The 20,349-nt window shown below is 49.8% G+C and overlaps 2 long non-coding RNA genes across 2 annotated transcripts; both read left to right on the top strand.

Moving 5' to 3' along the window:
• Nucleotides 1-435: 435 nt before the first annotated feature.
• LOC141955730 (uncharacterized) lies at nucleotides 436-10,118 on the top strand. Its single transcript, XR_012632716.1, has 3 exons — nucleotides 436-481; nucleotides 1,663-1,782; nucleotides 9,920-10,118. It is a non-coding gene; the product is annotated as an uncharacterized LOC141955730 (long non-coding RNA).
• A 352-nt stretch (nucleotides 10,119-10,470) lies between these two features.
• On the top strand, nucleotides 10,471-20,140 carry LOC141955732 (uncharacterized). The gene is made up of 3 exons (XR_012632718.1): nucleotides 10,471-10,516; nucleotides 11,695-11,814; nucleotides 19,942-20,140. It is a non-coding gene; the product is annotated as an uncharacterized LOC141955732 (long non-coding RNA).
• The last annotated feature ends 209 nt before the right edge of the window (nucleotides 20,141-20,349 follow it).

Genomic DNA, 20,349 nt, shown 5'->3' with positions numbered 1-20,349 from the left:
CCTCAGCCACCTGTTGGTTCTTTGGCTTCTCGCTTTTCAGGAATGCTATTTACGGATCCTACCCGAGGGAAGATGTGGCCTATTAAAAGGTGCGTGTGTCATCCTTGTACCTAAAACCTCAAGAGAACTCACTTGAAGAAATGCTCTGGGGGAAGCACCTCTCTCCTTTCCTCTGACTGCATCTCATTAGAAATATAAAATTAGAAGATTTTGTCCCTGAAATTGACGGTAATGTGATTTCCCAGCCTCCCCCCCCCCCCCCCCTCCCTCCAGTTGAAAGTAGCAGGTGATATTTCTGTGCAGCAGTTTCTGATGACTGATGTACTGGTGAGTCCGGTGTGTTTTTATAGTCTGAACATAATGCTCTCTCCTCTAATGGAATTATACTCTTGCTTATCCCGTAAAAGATCTAACACAGAATTTTGTTTTTTTTCCAGTCACGCCACTTGCTCAGGAATGAAGGAGAAACAAACTAGAGGAGGTAAATATTTCTGAGTTGGTATTTCTTTGTCCTGCCTTCTGTTGGGTAAAGCCTAGCATTCCAACCAAAATGGAACTGGTTTCTTACTCTCTGTTAGAAGGCACTTGAAGGGGGGATTTATTTAATCTGAGTTGAGTTGGAGAAAAGCTTGATGTGTGGCTGCATTTCGTCATCTAGAGACCCAAGCCAGCGAGCAGAGAGCACAGAGCACCTCTGGGAAAGGGACTGGTCTGCCCTTTCTTTGGCACTGTCTGACGATGCAATAAAGAGCCCCGTAAGAGTGCCTGCACGGCCTGATGGGGAATGGAAACTACGTTCCTACCTTAGGACGGCTAAAACTAGGCCACACAAATCTCGATCCTTGTATCTCGGGAAAGTACACATAGGATTAATAGCCCATTTCTACCTTTTCCACCTACACTCGATACAGTGACAGGAGAGAAAGAGAGAGAGATGGGGGGGGGCGGGTTGGGGGGTGTGTGGAAATTCCTGTCTTTTATCGACACGAAATCTAAAAAGTGGGGAGGAGGGGCAAACTCTGTGATAGTTTCTCCCTGTAACAGTAATTTAAAAAGTGGTAACCATTGTGCAAGAAGATGAAAAGTACTTGCCTTTCTGCAAGTCCGGGAGGGTAGCTTCCACGGGGGACAGCTCTTTTTCCCGAGGGGAAGACACGGTTGTTGTTGAGGGGTGTTCACGAGGGGGCTGAATCCTGTAATACTCTCCTAGACACAGCCCAGGAGGGAAAAAAAAACCCAACAAAGTTCACTCTCTTGTCAGAACTGCTGTTTAGGCAAGAGTGACTAAGTTTGTATTTACCAGATTTATAGCATATTTCCTTTATTGCCCTTTCCTCTTCGATCTCTTCAGCAGTCTTGGGCACCTGGTCAGGAACATCTGTAGGAAATATTTTTCAAGGGTTACTAGACAGCTCTACAAAGACCTTTGGCAATTCTTCATAACCAGCCACCATAAGGAATTTCACTTTGGTCAGAGCCCTTCTTTTTTTCTGGCTGCAAGCTCTGCTTCTGGCCAGAAAGTGGATTCCTTGCTGTGAGGTATTTGCAAGCGCAGTGGACTTGCAGTCACGACACCTATTAAGAAGCAAACGTTGGTTGATGTAAACTGATGCCAAGCCATCTTCAATACTCATGATCCTTCTTTTCCCCCCCCCCCCAAAGGAAATGTTGTGATGAAACATGTCAGCAGGGAGCGCTTGTCAGAAACCCTCTGCGCAGAGTTCCTCTCGGGCAGTGTCTGCCAGCGGAGCTGGCGAAGGGAGTGCTCCTTGGCTGTCTCAGGTAAGGCTGCTAAGATGAGCAAAGCCCTGCTTCTTGTATTGTTGAGGTTCCTGTGGCTTCCTGGGGCTGGAAGCGAGTTAGGAAGCCTGAACAGGCAGCCCTGCCAGCCAGCCTGAAGGGCAGGGGAAAGTGACGAGCAGCTTGGGGCTGCCCGGGAAGGAAGGAGCACAGCGGTTTGCGGAGTGCGCACGTGAGAGGAGGTCGCGCTCCCGCTCTCCGGGAACGTGCAATTCGTTCCTTCCCTGTGAATCTGGCATCTCCGAGGGAGATACATCCAACAGTTGAACTACATTTTAAAAAACGAAAACCTGAATCTCTCTCTGTACGTATAAAAACACAGACACAGACATTCAGCTTCTGCGGAGAGTGTTGTATGGATTCTCTTTGCTGGATTTAAGGATAACTTTCTGCAATAACATGAGACTGCCTACAGAGTTGAGGAAAGCAGTTGAAGGGATTATTTAAGTGGAAGTCAGAGCACTGTCTTTGGTGAACAAACCTGTGACTTCAGCTCTATTTAATGGGAAAAAGAGGAATTATCCCGCTGTTGAACTATACAGCCAGGCATTGCCCAGGAGTTAGGGAATGTTGCCTCGCTCCCACCTGGTGACTGCCGGTTCCAGTAACTTGGGGATTAGCTGGAAACTCTTTCAAAAACCTGTCAACAGCTCTTTTCTACAATTGTCACCGTTATTCGAATAAATGAGCTCTGAGGTGTCAAACACACCCACCCCCCCCCGCCCCCCCCTTCTACTTCCTTGTAAAAGAAAGAAAAAAACTTGTTTACAGTTCTCCTCCTCTTCCTCGTCGTCTTCGTCGTCCTCATCATCCTCGAGGTTTATGATGAGCGGCGGGTGAATTGGCAGTCGAGTCTTGTGTTGGTTTCTGTGGGGTTGCTGATGAGGGCCTGGATGGTGGGCAGCCTGTTGCAGTGGGGCATCTGCAGAAGAGAACGTGGTGTTTGTTTGTTTTGTTAGGAGGGAACTAGAATGTCAGATGAGGGTTGAGAGCAGCAGGTACAGTTCTGCAGTCCTTCTGACACTGAAGGCCTCTTTACACAGAGAGGTTGTGCCTTGCCTTGTCCTTGCTGCGATAGCAGATCTTAGCTGACTGATTTGCCAGGGTGCATTTCTTGACCTTACTCTAGGTTCTGGCAGCACTGGAAGGACATTTTTGCGTATGTCCTTAGTCGAGCGAACAAATGGTTGGTAAGATCTTTCTACTCACTGTTAGTAGGTGGCAAAAAAAGTCCGTTGATGTATCGGGGTTTGCTGTGATGGAAGGCACAGCTGATCCTCAGGCAGCCTCGGGGTTGTTTTTCCCAGAAACAGGAGATGTTGTGGTACTTTTGCTGCAGGAGAAAGGAGTTTTCAGGTGTTGTAAATGGCACAATAAAAATGGCCTAAATGGTTTAGTAGGTGGTGTGCTGAGCTTCATCCCAGCTGAGAGCTGAAAATGCCAGGTTGAGGGTAAATTCTGAATGAGTTTCTGTGTGGTTTTTTGAAGGAAAGCAAAGTCCCGCTTGAAGATCCTTGTGTACTTGAAGGTAAGTTTCACTTGGGTGCAGGCATGAACAGCTGGGTCTAGGAGCAGCATCTCCCCAACCCGCCGCTTTTGGACTGTAGGCAGCACAAGCGGGCCATGCCCTGAGACAGGCTGGGGTCTGGGGCCAAAGCCCATCTCCCAGGCGTGAACGCCTCAATCCCCGAGGCTGAAGCGGACGCAATAACCAAGAGCCCTACACCCACCCTTGGGTTTTTACTCGGTGCAATAGAATAGTATTTCTTTGGCGGACGGACCCGTTTGGAAGGTCTTTCTCTGAAGTAAGTGACTTTACGGGGATCCAGGCAGTTGCTGTGAGCAGAAGCTCTCAACATGCCAGTTTTTCTCAGAGTCAGCGTCATGTCAATTCGCTAAGAAAGCGCTGGGTGATCTCTATGCACGATTTTTAACTTTTACGTCTTCCTTGAGTATCTGAACCCAGCTCACAGGAGAAATTGTCTGTAGTTTAGATGATGTTAGCTCTTTGCACTTGCAAAAATCAGCAGTTTGATGGACAGGTGCTGCCATGACCCAGAGAGAGGGGTCATAGCAACTTCAGACTGGAGACAGTAAGGCTCCCTTTCAGCACGGTCTGTCCAGAGAATCCAGGTTACAAGGCCCTGTAAAATCTACAGCATTTACCTGTGCGTAGGGGGGATGAAAGCGGAAGTAGGGGTCATTCCCAAGTGTGCCCATTTTCCCCGCTGAGGCTGCTTCTGGTCTGTGCTCCTAACGGCAGGCGATCTTATCCTGTGAAAGCAGTAGCTCCTCTCAAAAACTGCACCTCTGGAAGCTGATGTCTGCTTCTTTCTTGAAACAGAAACTCCAGCCAGCAGTGAAAGGGGCTTGAAGGGAGGAGGTGGTACCTTCTGCAGGCTTGTGGAACCAGCGAAGGCAGTTGCTAGGGGCTTTAGAATGTTACCCTCCAGCGGTTGCCAAGGGCACCTCCAGCGCGTGCCGTCAACAGCATGGCGCTCTGTAACCTGTCCAGCTGGAACCCCTTCCTTTTTCTCCCTTGCTCCCCAATAAAGTCGGGAAAACCGGAGCCTGTCAGAGGGTCTCCCGTTCTGGTGCTTCTTTACCGTCAAAGGGAAGAAACCCATTTGGCGGGGCTTAAATAGTGCCCCACTTCTTGCTGTAGGAACTCACAGTGTCTTGGAAACAAATCTTTGATACCACCGAGGCAAACGGTCTTCTCTGACTCTTTCTTTAACCCAAATCCTTTTACCCCGTGTTTCTCGTACTCTCCCTCCCTCTTTGGATTGAGAAAGTTGCTGTTCCCTGTCAGTGCGCGGTTAGCTGTTAGCTGCTTCCCCTGCTGGGGTGCAGAGCTGCTTCTTGCTTCTGCGATGTCCACTGGCAGGGCTAAAGCAGAAAGAAGAGCGTGCACCTGTGTCCCTAATGAAGACCTGTGGTCCCGTTCAGGGGCTAGGCTGCCCCTGCACAAAAAGTAGCGAGGGGGGGGGGGGGAAATGGAGTTTTAGCGTTGGAACACGGTGAGGCATCCTGTTCTCCTCAGGACGTGGGGTCCCATTTACCCCACTGCCTGCCATCAGTGACTGGGAGATGAACGCTTGAGAGCACTGTTAGGGCGAAACCTGGGAACTTAGGAGTAAGAAGTCAAAGCAAGGGCAGAAAGGGAAAGGCTCCACAGCCTCCAAAGAGAGGTGAAAGAGTAATACGCTAGAGATGGAGCCCAAGAGAAGGGAGGGAGATCAAAGGCAGAATTCAAGACAGAGCCTAGTGGTTCATAGCATAGGAGGAGAATTTGGGAAAGCAGGTGACGGCCACGAACGATGAACTGTCAGTGGGCAGCAGCATCCACGGGCAGGATGTGTTAACCCTGCCGAGAGCTTTCCACACAGGGGCTCTTTGTAGCTGGTCAGCTGTGCCTGAAGGAGGCACAGGAGAAGGTACGGTCAGGAAGAATTAACTGCGTGTGGTGTTTGCGGGACACGGTTTTGGTAGCGGAGGGGCTACAGGGGCGGCTTCTGTGAGAAGGGGCCTGAAGCTTCCCCCGCGTCCGGCAGAGGCAATGCCAGGCAGCTCCAAGATGGACCCGCTGCCGGCCAGGGCTGCGCCCATCAGCGCCGGTGGGAGCGCTTCTGGGATAAGATATTTGAGAAGGGGGGAAAACTGCTGGGCAGCAGCAGCCGGAGAGAGGAGCGAGAATCTGCGGGAGAAACAACTCTGCAGACGCCACGGTGGGTGTCTTTCCCTTGAGCTGGGCCTCTCGCGCAGGCCGATCCTGTGCTGGGCATGTCGGCACGCTAAGACGCTAGAAAATGATTTCCTTCGGGCTTTGGCTTGTTGGGGTGGCTTTTCGGGGGAGGGTGGTGGGTGCAATTGCCTCAGGAGGTGCTAGTTCTCCATGATCCCGGTTTGGAAAGGCACTGGGCTTGTATAAAGCGTCTTTTCGGATGCTGGTTTTCTGAGATGCCATTTAAAAGGCAAGGAGGACAGTGTAGCTCGTGCTACAGCCATTCAGATGCTGGGAGGAGCCCCAAGTTGTGCGGCAGCGAATGGGCCTGCGACTCTGGCCCAGCACCCCCTGCACCTCCCGTCGGTGGAAAAGTCACCCCGTTTTGGTCCTTTGAGCTCTTAGAGGATTTTCCCAAAGAAGCCATCTCGATTCCTCATTTCCACTGTGAGACAGAAGGGATGTTCACCTGAGAACTTGTTGCTGCACTCTTAGATAAGGGCTAGGCCGGGCCTTATCTAACTGGGCACAGCATCCCTCTGGGTCAGATTGTAAATTGCCTCAGGCAGACGACATAGAAGGTGTTGCCGCAAGGCGTCGGGTCCCACAGGTGGAAAGGGCGGTGTCTAGTTCGAGGGGAGGAAACATTTTTGAGACGCTTAGTGTCCTTGCTTTCAAAAAGGTGTTTCTCTCTGTTTTTTTGACATGTTCTAACTCTCGGCTAAAGCAGATACTCTATAGACGTTTCTATTCTTCTCTCAGTTAAGGAAAGCGAGACCTAACTGCACGCCTGTTTACAATCCCTATAGCCTCTCTAAATTTCACAGGATCCCAGAACCGTTCAGGTTGAAAAAACCCCTTGGGATCATCGAGTCCAACCCTCAGCCCCACTATGGTGCAAAGTTCTCCCCTGCACCATAGCCCCCGAGGTCTCATCCAAACGACCCTTCAACACCTCCAGGGATGGTGACTCCAGCCCTTCCCTGGGCAGCCTATTCCCCTGTCTGAGCTCTCTTTCTGGGAACCCTTTTCTCCGAATGTCCAGTGTAAACCTCCCTGTTGCAGTTGAAAGCCATTCCCTCTTGTTCTGTCGCTAATGACCTGTGAGAAGAGACCAGCACCAGGCTCTCTCCACTGTCCTTTCAGGGAGTTGTAGAGAGTGCTGAGGTCTGCCCTCAGCCTTCTCCTCCTCAGACTGAACCGTCCCCATTAGATTTCTAAAGAGAAGAAAAAGGACATCATGACCACCTGAGGTTTCTGCCAGATACTCTCTGTAAAGTAGGGTAGAGAGCTGTATGAGAGCTGTATTTCTGGGAGAAGGATAGAATCATTTCAGCTCGAAGGCACCCTGGAAGGGATCTGATCCATCCCCATGTTCTAAACAGTCACAGTGAGGAGAAAGCTCCAAGGAAGAAAAAGACTTGGACGTTCCCAGTGACAAGTGCCACCCGGATAAGTGCTGGATCCCAGAGCTACAGAAAGGAGTCTGAAGGGCTCTCCTCCCAAAGTGAGGATGTTCTAAGAACGACCAAAGGTCCGGTAAACGCCAAAAGGGGAAAGGCCTGCGACAAAGCTAGACATCACATCTAGGTGACAGCTGGGTGTGAGGTTGGTTTCTTCAGAAGGCAACATTAAAGTAGCCTTCTTCTCAGCCTTCCTCTCGCTCTGATCTTGGTCTTTCCCCCATCTTTGCTCCTTTAGTTCAAAATGTGTGTCAAACCTCTTTCAGCTCATTCGGGGAGTTTGGTTGTGAAGCTCGTTTGGTTCGTAACACGGTTCTGCTGCCCTGCTCAAAGGTCAGAATCTCAGGAGGAAGCTCAGACTGAGCCCCCAGACGTCTGGCAGACAGCTAAAGCGTCTAGAAATCTGGCTTTGGCACCAAACCAGCTACTTTCTAGAATGCATCGTTATTGCTGCTTACATGAAAAGCTCTCTGAAACTGCTAAGTGAAGCCAACATATTTATTCATACAAGGAATTCTGCGTTATTAAAACAGAGTCTGTAAAAATAATTTCCTCTCTCCGATTTTCCTGACTGATTTAAATGTAGTCCATTTACTGAAGGCTGTTGGGAAGTTTTGAACGTTCTAGGGTAGACATGATTTTTCGGACTTGGTAAGATAATCTTCTTTGGGTTTTCCGGTTGCCGATTCTCCTGTTCTTGTAAACTGCAGCCCTCGCTTCTTGGCTTTCCCGCGTGGAGGCTGGCGGTCTCCTTTCCTATGGACCTGGACGTCTTGGTGGCTCTGCGGTCAAAAGAGAGAGACAGAACGTTATGTGTGCGTCATTTCCTAGAAGGAAACAACATGCTCTCTCTCTTGGAAACCTTTTCAGAAGTACACTTTGAACGCTTGTAAAAGCAAGGGGGGAAAAAAAAAATGTCATCCTAATCTAATTGACCCTCGTTTCCAAAGGTTCCATTCAAGTCTTTTTCCTCTAAAACCTTCCCAAGCAGCTGCTTGAGCAGCAGGTGGTGGTTGCACAAAGCAAGCAGAAATGGTGGCAAGGCTGGTGAGGGATTCCCGAAGGTGGGTTGAGGTGCTTTGCATCCCTGTGGTGCCTCAGCAGGATTTGCATCTCCGACCGGAGTCAGAATGGCCTAATGCTGCGTGTGGAAGTGCCCTGGGTCAGCTCGGGGCAGCACTGACAGCGGGGCCGCCTGGGGGGTGTCTGAAACAGAGGCGGGCAGGGGCCTGGTGCTTTCACTGGAAAGAGGGAATTGTATCAAGCAGTTACCTGAAGGGTGGTTTTCAAGGGAGAGCTCGTTTTTCCCTCTGGATTTCTTTTGCTCCCAGGGGTTGAGGTAGAGGCTCCTGATGTGGATCTGTCTGTAGAAAACACATAGACATTGTTTCTTAATGACAGCTGCAATGGCAGGAAAGGCTCTCTGAGCCTGAGAGGTGAATTCAGTGTGAGGTTAGCTGAAGGACCAAGGAGGGAGTGCATGGGGTGGATCCCACACCACCTCTGAAATAGCAGCTAGTATTCAATCCAGACTCCCTCTGTGGTCGTTTAAAGATCATCTGTAAACTGGTGGCGTTCCCAGGGGGCTCACGGGACCTTCGCAGTGAGGCGATCCCGCCGTGGGGGACATCCTTGACTCGAACAAAGGGGATGTTCCTGTGTTGAAAGTCTGCCCCAAGGCATCAGTTGCTTTTAGAGGAAAGGAGTGCCTAAGCCGGCCTCCTGTTTTATCCCTGCTTGTGAAGAAAGCACCAGGCACAAGGCAGCTTTGTGGTTTTGTGCCGGGCGGTTGGTTTTGCACCCGAGTACGCTGCCTAAGGACTACCCCTGTTCTGTCAAACGGGCTTAAAAATGAATCTTATTAATACTCGGGTGTTGCGTTAATTTGCAAAAATGTATGCTACCTTTAAATTGATAGCAGGAGTTTGCTGAAGAGATCAAAGAGGCTGTAAAAAGTGGGGATCAGTATATTTGTGCCCCGTGGCCCATTTCCTGCATCTGTCGCCGTTTGTGGGGCAGAGGACTGCTTTCTGCTCGGAAGGTGCTAAATTAGTGTTGGTGACTATTGTGTCTGACCAGTTGTAAAGCTTTCTAAAGCTTCACGTTTCTGTCTGTGGATCCTGAGGCAATCAGTCTGTTGGTGAAAATGATGCTGGATCAGATTGACCCCTGCCCATATTCAGGCATAAATAAGTGAGTTTTCAGCTGCAGGGACCGATGGAAAGCAGCACAATCCAGACAGGCACGTTTGAGGCATTTTAAGAGATCAATGTAAGCAGGAGCCCACCTGTAACTTCCGTGAACTTTGGCGCTGGCTTGGCAGCGAAGGCACGGGAGACGATGTACGCCGATATTGGTGGTCCTGCAGAGTCGAAAGAAGACTTTCTTCTCGGTTCTGTACAGACATAAAGATGAGAAGAATCAGTTTGATCGCCCTCCCTTTGACCCCTTTGCTGGTAACTTGGTTTTGCTCTGGGGTTTGAAGTATGAATTCCTCAAAGGGAAAAAGCAAACAGAACTGTTGCACTGTTCTTCAAGAGCTGACATCCTGGCTGGAAAACAAGATGAAAAACTTGTTCTTTCTGGGTAGCCCAGTCCAAATGCATTCAGTTATTTTATTTACCCCCTGATGCTCAGCAGTGAGAATGGCAGTGCCGTTCCCTGTGCTTACCCACAAGCAGCTAAACCCTTCTTTCTCTTGCCTTTCCGGGTGATGGCAATACAATTCCCACCACGCTGAGTAACGCCAAAAGAGAAGGAGAGCCTTCAGGAAACGCAGTAGCAATTGAGAATATTGCCAGCACAGACGGCAGAGCCTTTGAAAATGGAGGTAATCTCCTTTAGCACTGGCTCCCACCTCTGGGAGCTCGTGATTAGTTTAGTGCAATTGCCTTGAAGCTCTCATTTTGTCTGCTTCTTGGTCTTTGGTTAGTTCTTCGGATCCCGCCGAGTGTAACTCGAGCACCTGGTGTGTGACTGCCGTGCTCTCTGATGAAACACCATCATGCCCAGGTTAAAGAAGACCACGGCTCCAAAGGAAGGCACCGGCCTCAGCCACCTGTTGGTTCTTTGGCTTCTCGCTTTTCAGGAATGCTATTTACGGATCCTACCCGAGGGAAGATGTGGCCTATTAAAAGGTGTGTGTGTCATCCTTGTACCTAAAACCTCAAGAGAACTCACTTGAAGAAATGCTCTGGGGGAAGCATCTCTCTCCTTTCCTCTGACTGCATCTCATTAGAAATATAAAATTAGAAGATTTTGTCCCTGAAATTGACGGTAATGTGATTTCCCGGCCTCCCCCCCCCCCCCCCCCCCCTCCAGTTGAAAGTAGCAGGTGATATTTCTGTGCAGCAGTTTCTGATGACTGATGTACTGGTGAGTCCGGTGTGTTTTTATAGTCTGAACATAATGCTCTCTCCTCTAATGGAATTATACTCTTGCTTATCCCGTAAAAGATCTAACACAGAATTTTGTTTTTTTTCCAGTCACGCCACTTGCTCAGGAATGAAGGAGAAACAAACTAGAGGAGGTAAATATTTCTGAGTTGGTATTTCTTTGTCCTGCCTTCTGTTGAGTAAAGCCTAGCATTCCAACCAAAATGGAACTGGTTTCTTACTCTCTGTTAGAAGGCACTTGAAGGGGGGATTTATTTAATCTGAGTTGAGTTGGAGAAAAGCTTGATGTGTGGCTGCATTTCGTCATCTAGAGACCCAAGCCAGCGAGCAGAGAGCACAGAGCACCTCTGGGAAAGGGACTGGTCTGCCCTTTCTTTGGCACTGTCTGACGATGCAATAAAGAGCCCCGTAAGAGTGCCTGCACGGCCTGATATGGAATGGAAACTACGTTCCTACCTTAGGACGGCTAAAACTAGGCCACACAAATCTCGATCCTTGTATCTCGGGAAAGTACACATAGGATTAATAGCCCATTTCTACCTTTTCCACCTACACTCGATACAGTGACAGGAGAGAAAGAGAGAGAGATGGGGGGGGGCGGGGGGGTGTGTGTGGAAATTCCTGTCTTTTATCGACACGAAATCTAAAAAGTGGGGAGGAGGGGCAAACTCTGTGATAGTTTCTCCCTGTAACAGTAATTTAAAAAGTGGTAACCATTGTGCAAGAAGATGAAAAGTACTTGCCTTTCTGCAAGTCCGGGAGGGTAGCTTCCACGGGGGACAGCTCTTTTTCCCGAGGGGAAGACACGGTTGTTGTTGAGGGGTGTTCACGAGGGGGCTGAATCCTGTAATACTCTCCTAGACACAGCCCAGGAGGGAAAAAAAAACCCAACAAAGTTCACTCTCTTGTCAGAACTGCTGTTTAGGCAAGAGTGACTAAGTTTGTATTTACCAGATTTATAGCATATTTCCTTTATTGCCCTTTCCTCTTCCATCTCTTCAGCAGTCTTGGGCACCCGGTCAGGAACATCTGTAGGAAATATTTTTCAAGGGTTACTAGACAGCTCTACAAAGACCTTTGGCAATTCTTCATAACCAGCCACCATAAGGAATTTCACTTTGGTCAGAGCCCTTCTTTTTTTCTGGCTGCAAGCTCTGCTTCTGGCCAGAAAGTGGATTCCTTGCTGTGAGGTATTTGCAAGCGCAGTGGACTTGCAGTCACGACACCTATTAAGAAGCAAACGTTGGTTGATGTAAACTGATGCCAAGCCATCTTCAGTACTCATGATCCTTCTTTTCCCCCCCCCCCAAAGGAAATGTTGTGATGAAACATGTCAGCAGGGAGCGCTTGTCAGAAACCCTCTGCGCAGAGTTCCTCTCGGGCAGTGTCTGCCAGCGGAGCTGGCGAAGGGAGTGCTCCTTGGCTGTCTCAGGTAAGGCTGCTAAGATGAGAAGAGCCCTGCTTCTTGTATTGTTGAGGTTCCTGGGGCTGGAAGCGAGTTAGGAAGCCTGAACAGGCAGCCCTGCCAGCCAGCCTGAAGGGCAGGGGAAAGTGACGAGCAGCTTGGGGCTGCCCGGGAAGGAAGGAGCACAGCGGTTTGCGGAGTGCGCACGTGAGAGGAGGTCGCGCTCCCGCTCTCCGGGAACGTGCAATTCGTTCCTTCCCTGTGAATCGGGCATCTCCGAGGGAGATACATCCAACAGTTGAACTACATTTTAAAAAACGAAAACCTGAATCTCTCTCTGTACGTATAAAAACACAGACACAGACATTCAGCTTCTGCGGAGAGTGTTGTATGGATTCTCTTTGCTGGATTTAAGGATAACTTTCTGCAATAACATGAGACTGCCTACAGAGTTGAGGAAAGCAGTTGAAGGGATTATTTAAGTGGAAGTCAGAGCACTGTCTTTGGTGAACAAACCTGTGACTTCAGCTCTATTTAATGGGAAAAAGAGGAATTATCCCGCTGTTGAACTATACAGCCAGGCATTGCCCAGGAGTTAGGGAATGTTGCCTCGCTCCCACCTGGTGACTGCCGGTTCCAGTAACTTGGGGATTAGCTGGAAACTCTTTCAAAAACCTGTCAACAGCTCTTTTCTACAATTGTCACCGTTATTCGAATAAATGAGCTCTGAGGTGTCAAACACACCCACCCCCCCCCGCCCCCCCCTTCTACTTCCTTGTAAAAGAAAGAAAAAAACTTGTTTACAGTTCTCCTCCTCTTCCTCGTCGTCTTCGTCGTCCTCATCATCCTCGAGGTTTATGATGAGCGGCGGGTGAATTGGCAGTCGAGTCTTGTGTTGGTTTCTGTGGGGTTGCTGATGAGGGCCTGGATGGTGGGCAGCCTGTTGCAGTGGGGCATCTGCAGAAGAGAACGTGGTGTTTGTTTGTTTTGTTAGGAGGGAACTAGAATGTCAGATGAGGGTTGAGAGCAGCAGGTACAGTTCTGCAGTCCTTCTGACACTGAAGGCCTCTTTACACAGAGAGGTTGTGCCTTGCCTTGTCCTTGCTGCGATAGCAGATCTTAGCTGACTGATTTGCCAGGGTGCATTTCTTGACCTTACTCTAGGTTATGGCAGCACTGGAAGGACATTTTTGCGTATGTCCTTAGTCGAGCGAACAAATGGTTGGTAAGATCTTTCTACTCACTGTTAGTAGGTGGCAAAAAAAGTCCGTTGATGTATCGGGGTTTGCTGTGATGGAAGGCACAGCTGATCCTCAGGCAGCCTCGGGGTTGTTTTTCCCAGAAACAGGAGATGTTGTGGTACTTTTGCTGCAGGAGAAAAGAGTTTTCAGGTGTTGTAAATGGCACAATAAAAATGGCCTAAATGGTTTAGTAGGTGGTGTGCTGAGCTTCATCCCAGCTGAGAGCTGAAAATGCCAGGTTGAGGGTAAATTCTGAATGAGTTTCTGTGTGGTTTTTTGAAGGAAAGCAAAGTCCCGCTTGAAGATCCTTGTGTACTTGAAGGTAAGTTTCACTCGGGTGCAGGCATGAACAGCTGGGTCTAGGAGCAGCATCTCCCCAACCCGCCGCTTTTGGACTGTAGGCAGCACAAGCGGGCCATGCCCTGAGACAGGCTGGGGTCTGGGGCCAAAGCCCATCTCCCAGGCGTGAACGCCTCAATCCCCGAGGCTGAAGCGGACGCAATAACCAAGAGCCCTACACCCACCCTTGGGTTTTTACTCGGTGCAATAGAATAGTATTTCTTTGGCGGACGGACCCGTTTGGAAGGTCTTTCTCTGAAGTAAGTGACTTTACGGGGATCCAGGCAGTTGCTGTGAGCAGAAGCTCTCAACATGCCAGTTTTTCTCAGAATCAGCGTCATGTCAATTCGCTAAGAAAGCGCTGGGTGATCTTTATGCACGATTTTTAACTTTTACGTCTTCCTTGAGTATCTGAACCCAGCTCACAGGAGAAATTGTCTGTAGTTTAGATGATGTTAGCTCTTTGCACTTGCAAAAATCAGCAGTTTGATGGACAGGTGCTGCCATGACCCAGAGAGAGGGGTCATAGCAACTTCAGACTGGAGACAGTAAGGCTCCCTTTCAGCACGGTCTGTCCAGAGAATCCAGGTTACAAGGCCCTGTAAAATCTACAGCATTTACCTGTGCGTAGGGGGGATGAAAGCGGAAGTAGGGGTCATTCCCAAGTGTGCCCATTTTCCCCGCTGAGGCTGCTTCTGGTCTGTGCTCCTAACGGCAGGCGATCTTATCCTGTGAAAGCAGTAGCTCCTCTCAAAAACTGCACCTCTGGAAGCTGATGTCTGCTTCTTTCTTGAAACAGAAACTCCAGCCAGCAGTGAAAGGGGCTTGAAGGGAGGAGGTGGTACCTTCTGCAGGCTTGTGGAACCAGCGAAGGCAGTTGCTAGGGGCTTTAGAATGTTACCCTCCAGCGGTTGCCAAGGGCACCTCCAGCGCGTGCCGTCAACAGCATGGCGCTCTGTAACCTGTCCAGCTGGAACCCCTTCCTTTTTCTCCCTTGCTCCCCAATAAAGTCGGGAAAACCGGAGCCTGTCAGAGGGTCTCCCGTTCTGGTGCTTCTTTACCGTCAAAGGGAACAAACCCATTTGGCGGGGCTTAAATAGTGCCCAGCTTCTTGCTGTAGGAACTCACAGTGTCTTGGAAACAAATCTTTGATACCACCGAGGCAAACGGTCTTCTCTGACTCTTTCTTTAACCCAAATCCTTTTACCCCGTGTTTCTCGTACTCTCCCTCCCTCTTTGGATTGAGAAAGTTGCTGTTCCCTGTCAGTGCGCGGTTAGCTGTTAGCTGCTTCCCCTGCTGGGGTGCAGAGCTGCTTCTTGCTTCTGCGATGTCCACTGGCAGGGCTAAAGCAGAAAGAAGAGCGTGCACCTGTGTCCCTAATGAAGACCTGTGGTCCCGTTCAGGGGCTAGGCTGCCCCTGCACAAAAAGTAGCGACGGGGGGGGGGGGAAATGGAGTTTTAGCGTTGGAACACGGTGAGGCATCCTGTTCTCCTCAGGACGTGGGGTCCCATTTACCCCACTGCCTGCCATCAGTGACTGGGAGATGAACGCTTGAGAGCACTGTTAGGGCGAAACCTGGGAACTTAGGAGTAAGAAGTCAAAGCAAGGGCAGAAAGGGAAAGGCTCCACAGCCTCCAAAGAGAGGTGAAAGAGTAATACGCTAGAGATGGAGCCCAAGAGAAGGGAGGGAGATCAAAGGCAGAATTCAAGACAGAGCCTAGTGGTTCATAGCATAGGAGGAGAATTTGGGAAAGCAGGTGACGGCCACGAACGATGAACTGTCAGTGGGCAGCAGCATCCACGGGCAGGATGTGTTAACCCTGCCGAGAGCTTTCCACACAGGGGCTCTTTGTAGCTGGTCAGCTGTGCCTGAAGGAGGCACAGGAGAAGGTACGGTCAGGAAGAATTAACTGCGTGTGGTGTTTGCGGGACACGGTTTTGGTAGCGGAGGGGCTACAGGGGCGGCTTCTGTGAGAAGGGGCCTGAAGCTTCCCCCGCGTCCGGCAGAGGCAATGCCAGGCAGCTCCAAGATGGACCCGCTGCCGGCCAGGGCTGCGCCCATCAGCGCCGGTGGGAGCGCTTCTGGGATAAGATATTTGAGAAGGGGGGAAAACTGCTGGGCAGCAGCAGCCGGAGAGAGGAGCGAGAATCTGCGGGAGAAACAACTCTGCAGACGCCACGGTGGGTGTCTTTCCCTTGAGCTGGGCCTCTCGCGCAGGCCGATCCTGTGCTGGGCATGTCGGCACGCTAAGACGCTAGAAAATGATTTCCTTCGGGCTTTGGCTTGTTGGGGTGGCTTTTCGGGGGAGGGTGGTGGGTGCAATTGCCTCAGGAGGTGCTAGTTCTCCATGATCCCGGTTTGGAAAGGCACTGGGCTTGTATAAAGCGTCTTTTCGGATGCTGGTTTTCTGAGATGCCATTTAAAAGGCAAGGAGGACAGTGTAGCTCGTGCTACAGCCATTCAGATGCTGGGAGGAGCCCCAAGTTGTGCGGCAGCGAATGGGCCTGCGACTCTGGCCCAGCACCCCCTGCACCTCCCGTCGGTGGAAAAGTCACCCCGTTTTGGTCCTTTGAGCTCTTAGAGGATTTTCCCAAAGAAGCCATCTCGATTCCTCATTTCCACTGTGAGACAGAAGGGATGTTCACCTGAGAACTTGTTGCTGCACTCTTAGATAAGGGCTAGGCCGGGCCTTATCTAACTGGGCACAGCATCCCTCTGGGTCAGATTGTAAATTGCCTCAGGCAGACGACATAGAAGGTGTTGCCGCAAGGCGTCGGGTCCCACAGGTGGAAAGGGCGGTGTCTAGTTCGAGGGGAGGAAACATTTTTGAGACGCTTAGTGTCCTTGCTTTCAAAAAGGTGTTTCTCTCTGTTTTTTTGACATGTTCTAACTCTCGGCTAAAGCAGATACTCTATAGACGTTTCTATTCTTCTCTCAGTTAAGGAAAGCGAGACCTAACTGCACGCCTGTTTACAATCCCTATAGCCTCTCTAAATTTCACAGGATCCCAGAACCGTTCAGGTTGAAAAAACCCCTTGGGATCATCGAGTCCAACCCTCAGCCCCACTATGGTGCAAAGTTCTCCCCTGCACCATAGCCCCCGAGGTCTCATCCAAACGACCCTTCAACACCTCCAGGGATGGTGACTCCAGCCCTTCCCTGGGCAGCCTATTCCCCTGTCTGAGCTCTCTTTCTGGGAACCCTTTTCTCCGAATGTCCAGTGTAAACCTCCCTGTTGCAGTTGAAAGCCATTCCCTCTTGTTCTGTCGCTAATGACCTGTGAGAAGAGACCAGCACCAGGCTCTCTCCACTGTCCTTTCAGGGAGTTGTAGAGAGTGCTGAGGTCTGCCCTCAGCCTTCTCCTCCTCAGACTGAACCGTCCCCATTAGATTTCTAAAGAGAAGAAAAAGGACATCATGACCACCTGAGGTTTCTGCCAGATACTCTCTGTAAAGTAGGGTAGAGAGCTGTATGAGAGCTGTATTTCTGGGAGAAGGATAGAATCATTTCAGCTCGAAGGCACCCTGGAAGGGATCTGATCCATCCCCATGTTCTAAACAGTCACAGTGAGGAGAAAGCTCCAAGGAAGACAAAGACTTGGACGTTCCCAGTGACAAGTGCCACCCGGATAAGTGCTGGATCCCAGAGCTACAGAAAGGAGTCTGAAGGGCTCTCCTCCCAAAGTGAGGATGTTCTAAGAACGACCAAAGGTCCGGTAAACGCCAAAAGGGGAAAGGCCTGCGACAAAGCTAGACATCACATCTAGGTGACAGCTGGGTGTGAGGTTGGTTTCTTCAGAAGGCAACATTAAAGTAGCCTTCTTCTCAGCCTTCCTCTCGCTCTGATCTTGGTCTTTCCCCCATCTTTGCTCCTTTAGTTCAAAATGTGTGTCAAACCTCTTTCAGCTCATTCGGGGAGTTTGGTTGTGAAGCTCGTTTGGTTCGTAACACGGTTCTGCTGCCCTGCTCAAAGGTCAGAATCTCAGGAGGAAGCTCAGACTGAGCCCCCAGACGTCTGGCAGACAGCTAAAGCGTCTAGAAATCTGGCTTTGGCACCAAACCAGCTACTTTCTAGAATGCATCGTTATTGCTGCTTACATGAAAAGCTCTCTGAAACTGCTAAGTGAAGCCAACATATTTATTCATACAAGGAATTCTGCGTTATTAAAACAGAGTCTGTAAAAATAATTTCCTCTCTCCGATTTTCCTGACTGATTTAAATGTAGTCCATTTACTGAAGGCTGTTGGGAAGTTTTAAATGTTCTAGGGTAGACATGATTTTTCGGACTTGGTAAGATAATCTTCTTTGGGTTTTCCGGTTGCCGATTCTCCTGTTCTTGTAAACTGCGGCCCTCGCTTCTTGGCTTTCCCGCGTGGAGGCTGGCGGTCTCCTTTCCTATGGACCTGGACGTCTTGGTGGCTCTGCGGTCAAAAGAGAGAGACAGAACGTTATGTGTGCGTCATTTCCTAGAAGGAAACAACATGCTCTCTCTCTCAGAAACCTTTTCAGAAGTACACTTTGAACGCTTGTAAAAGCAAGGGAGGAAAAAAAAAATGTCATCCTAATCTAATTGACCCTCGTTTCCAAAGGTTCCATTCAAGTCTTTTTCCTCTAAAACCTTCCCAAGCAGCTGCTTGAGCAGCAGGTGGTGGTTGCACAAAGCAAGCAGAAATGGTGGCAAGGCTGGTGAGGGATTCCCGAAGGTGGGTTGAGGTGCTTTGCATCCCTGTGGTGCCTCAGCAGGATTTGCATCTCCGACCGGAGTCAGAATGGCCTAATGCTGCGTGTGGAAGTGCCCTGGGTCAGCTCGGGGCAGCACTGACAGCGGGGCCGTCTGGGGGGTGTCTGAAACAGAGGCGGGCAGGGGCCTGGTGCTTTCACTGGAAAGAGGGAATTGCATCAAGCAGTTACCTGAAGGGTGGTTTTCAAGGGAGAGCTCGTTTTTCCCTCTGGATTTCTTTTGCTCCCAGGGGTTGAGGTAGAGGCTCCTGATGTGGATCTGTCTGTAGAAAACACATAGACATTGTTTCTTAATGACAGCTGCAATGGCAGGAAAGGCTCTCTGAGCCTGAGAGGTGAATTCAGTGTGAGGTTAGCTGAAGGACCAAGGAGGGAGTGCATGGGGTGGATCCCACACCACCTCTGAAATAGCAGCTAGTATTCAATCCAGACTCCCTCTGTGGTCGTTTAAAGATCATCTGTAAACTGGTGGCGTTCCCAGGGGGCTCACGGGACCTTCGCAGTGAGGCGATCCCGCCGTGGGGGACATCCTTGACTCGAACAAAGGGGATGTTCCTGTGTTGAAAGTCTGCCCCAAGGCATCAGTTGCTTTTAGAGGAAAGGAGTGCCTAAGCCGGCCTCCTGTTTTATCCCTGCTTGTGAAGAAAGCACCAGGCACAAGGCAGCTTTGTGGTTTTGTGCCGGGCGGTTGGTTTTGCACCCGAGTACGCTGCCTAAGGACTACCCCTGTTCTGTCAAACGGGCTTAAAAATGAATCTTATTAATACTCGGGTGTTGCGTTAATTTGCAAAAATGTATGCTACCTTTAAATTGATAGCAGGAGTTTGCTGAAGAGATCAAAGAGGCTGTAAAAAGTGGGGATCAGTATATTTGTGCCCCGTGGCCCATTTCCTGCATCTGTCGCCGTTTGTGGGGCAGAGGACTGCTTTCTGCTCGGAAGGTGCTAAATTAGTGTTGGTGACTATTGTGTCTGACCAGTTGTAAAGCTTTCTAAAGCTTCACGTTTCTGTCTGTGGATCCTGAGGCAATCAGTCTGTTGGTGAAAATGATGCTGGATCAGATTGACCCCTGCCCATATTCAGGCATAAATAAGTGAGTTTTCAGCTGCAGGGACCGATGGAAAGCAGCACAATCCAGACAGGCACGTTTGAGGCATTTTAAGAGATCAATGTAAGCAGGAGCCCACCTGTAACTTCCGTGAACTTTGGCGCTGGCTTGGCAGCGAAGGCACGGGAGACGATGTACGCCGATATTGGTGGTCCTGCAGAGTCGAAAGAAGACTTTCTTCTCGGTTCTGTACAGACATAAAGATGAGAAGAATCAGTTTGATCGCCCTCCCTTTGACCCCTTTGCTGGTAACTTGGTTTTGCTCTGGGGTTTGAAGTATGAATTCCTCAAAGGGAAAAAGCAAACAGAACTGTTGCACTGTTCTTCAAGAGCTGACATCCTGGCTGGAAAACAAGATGAAAAACTTGTTCTTTCTGGGTAGCCCAGTCCAAATGCATTCAGTTATTTTATTTACCCCCTGATGCTCAGCAGTGAGAATGGCAGTGCCGTTCCCTGTGCTTACCCACAAGCAGCTAAACCCTTCTTTCTCTTGCCTTTCCGGGTGATGGCAATACAATTCCCACCACGCTGAGTAACGCCAAAAGAGAAGGAGAGCCTTCAGGAAACGCAGTAGCAATTGAGAATATTGCCAGCACAGACGGCAGAGCCTTTGAAAATGGAGGTAATCTCCTTTAGCACTGGCTCCCACCTCTGGGAGCTCGTGATTAGTTTAGTGCAATTGCCTTGAAGCTCTCATTTTGTCTGCTTCTTGGTCTTTGGTTAGTTCTTCGGATCCCGCCGAGTGTAACTCGAGCACCTGGTGTGTGACTGCCGTGCTCTCTGATGAAACACCATCATGCCCAGGTTAAAGAAGACCACGGCTCCAAAGGAAGGCACCGGCCTCAGCCACCTGTTGGTTCTTTGGCTTCTCGCTTTTCAGGAATGCTATTTACGGATCCTACCCGAGGGAAGATGTGGCCTATTAAAAGGTGTGTGTGTCATCCTTGTACCTAAAACCTCAAGAGAACTCACTTGAAGAAATGCTCTGGGGGAAGCATCTCTCTCCTTTCCTCTGACTGCATCTCATTAGAAATATAAAATTAGAAGATTTTGTCCCTGAAATTGACGGTAATGTGATTTCCCGGCCTCCCCCCCCCCCCCCCCCCCCCTCCAGTTGAAAGTAGCAGGTGAT

This window comes from Athene noctua, unplaced genomic scaffold, assembly GCF_965140245.1.
Source record: "Athene noctua unplaced genomic scaffold, bAthNoc1.hap1.1 HAP1_HAP1_scaffold_509, whole genome shotgun sequence".
NCBI classification, from domain to species: Eukaryota; Metazoa; Chordata; class Aves; order Strigiformes; family Strigidae; genus Athene; species Athene noctua.
This window is presented reverse-complemented; position numbering and strand designations above follow the sequence as displayed.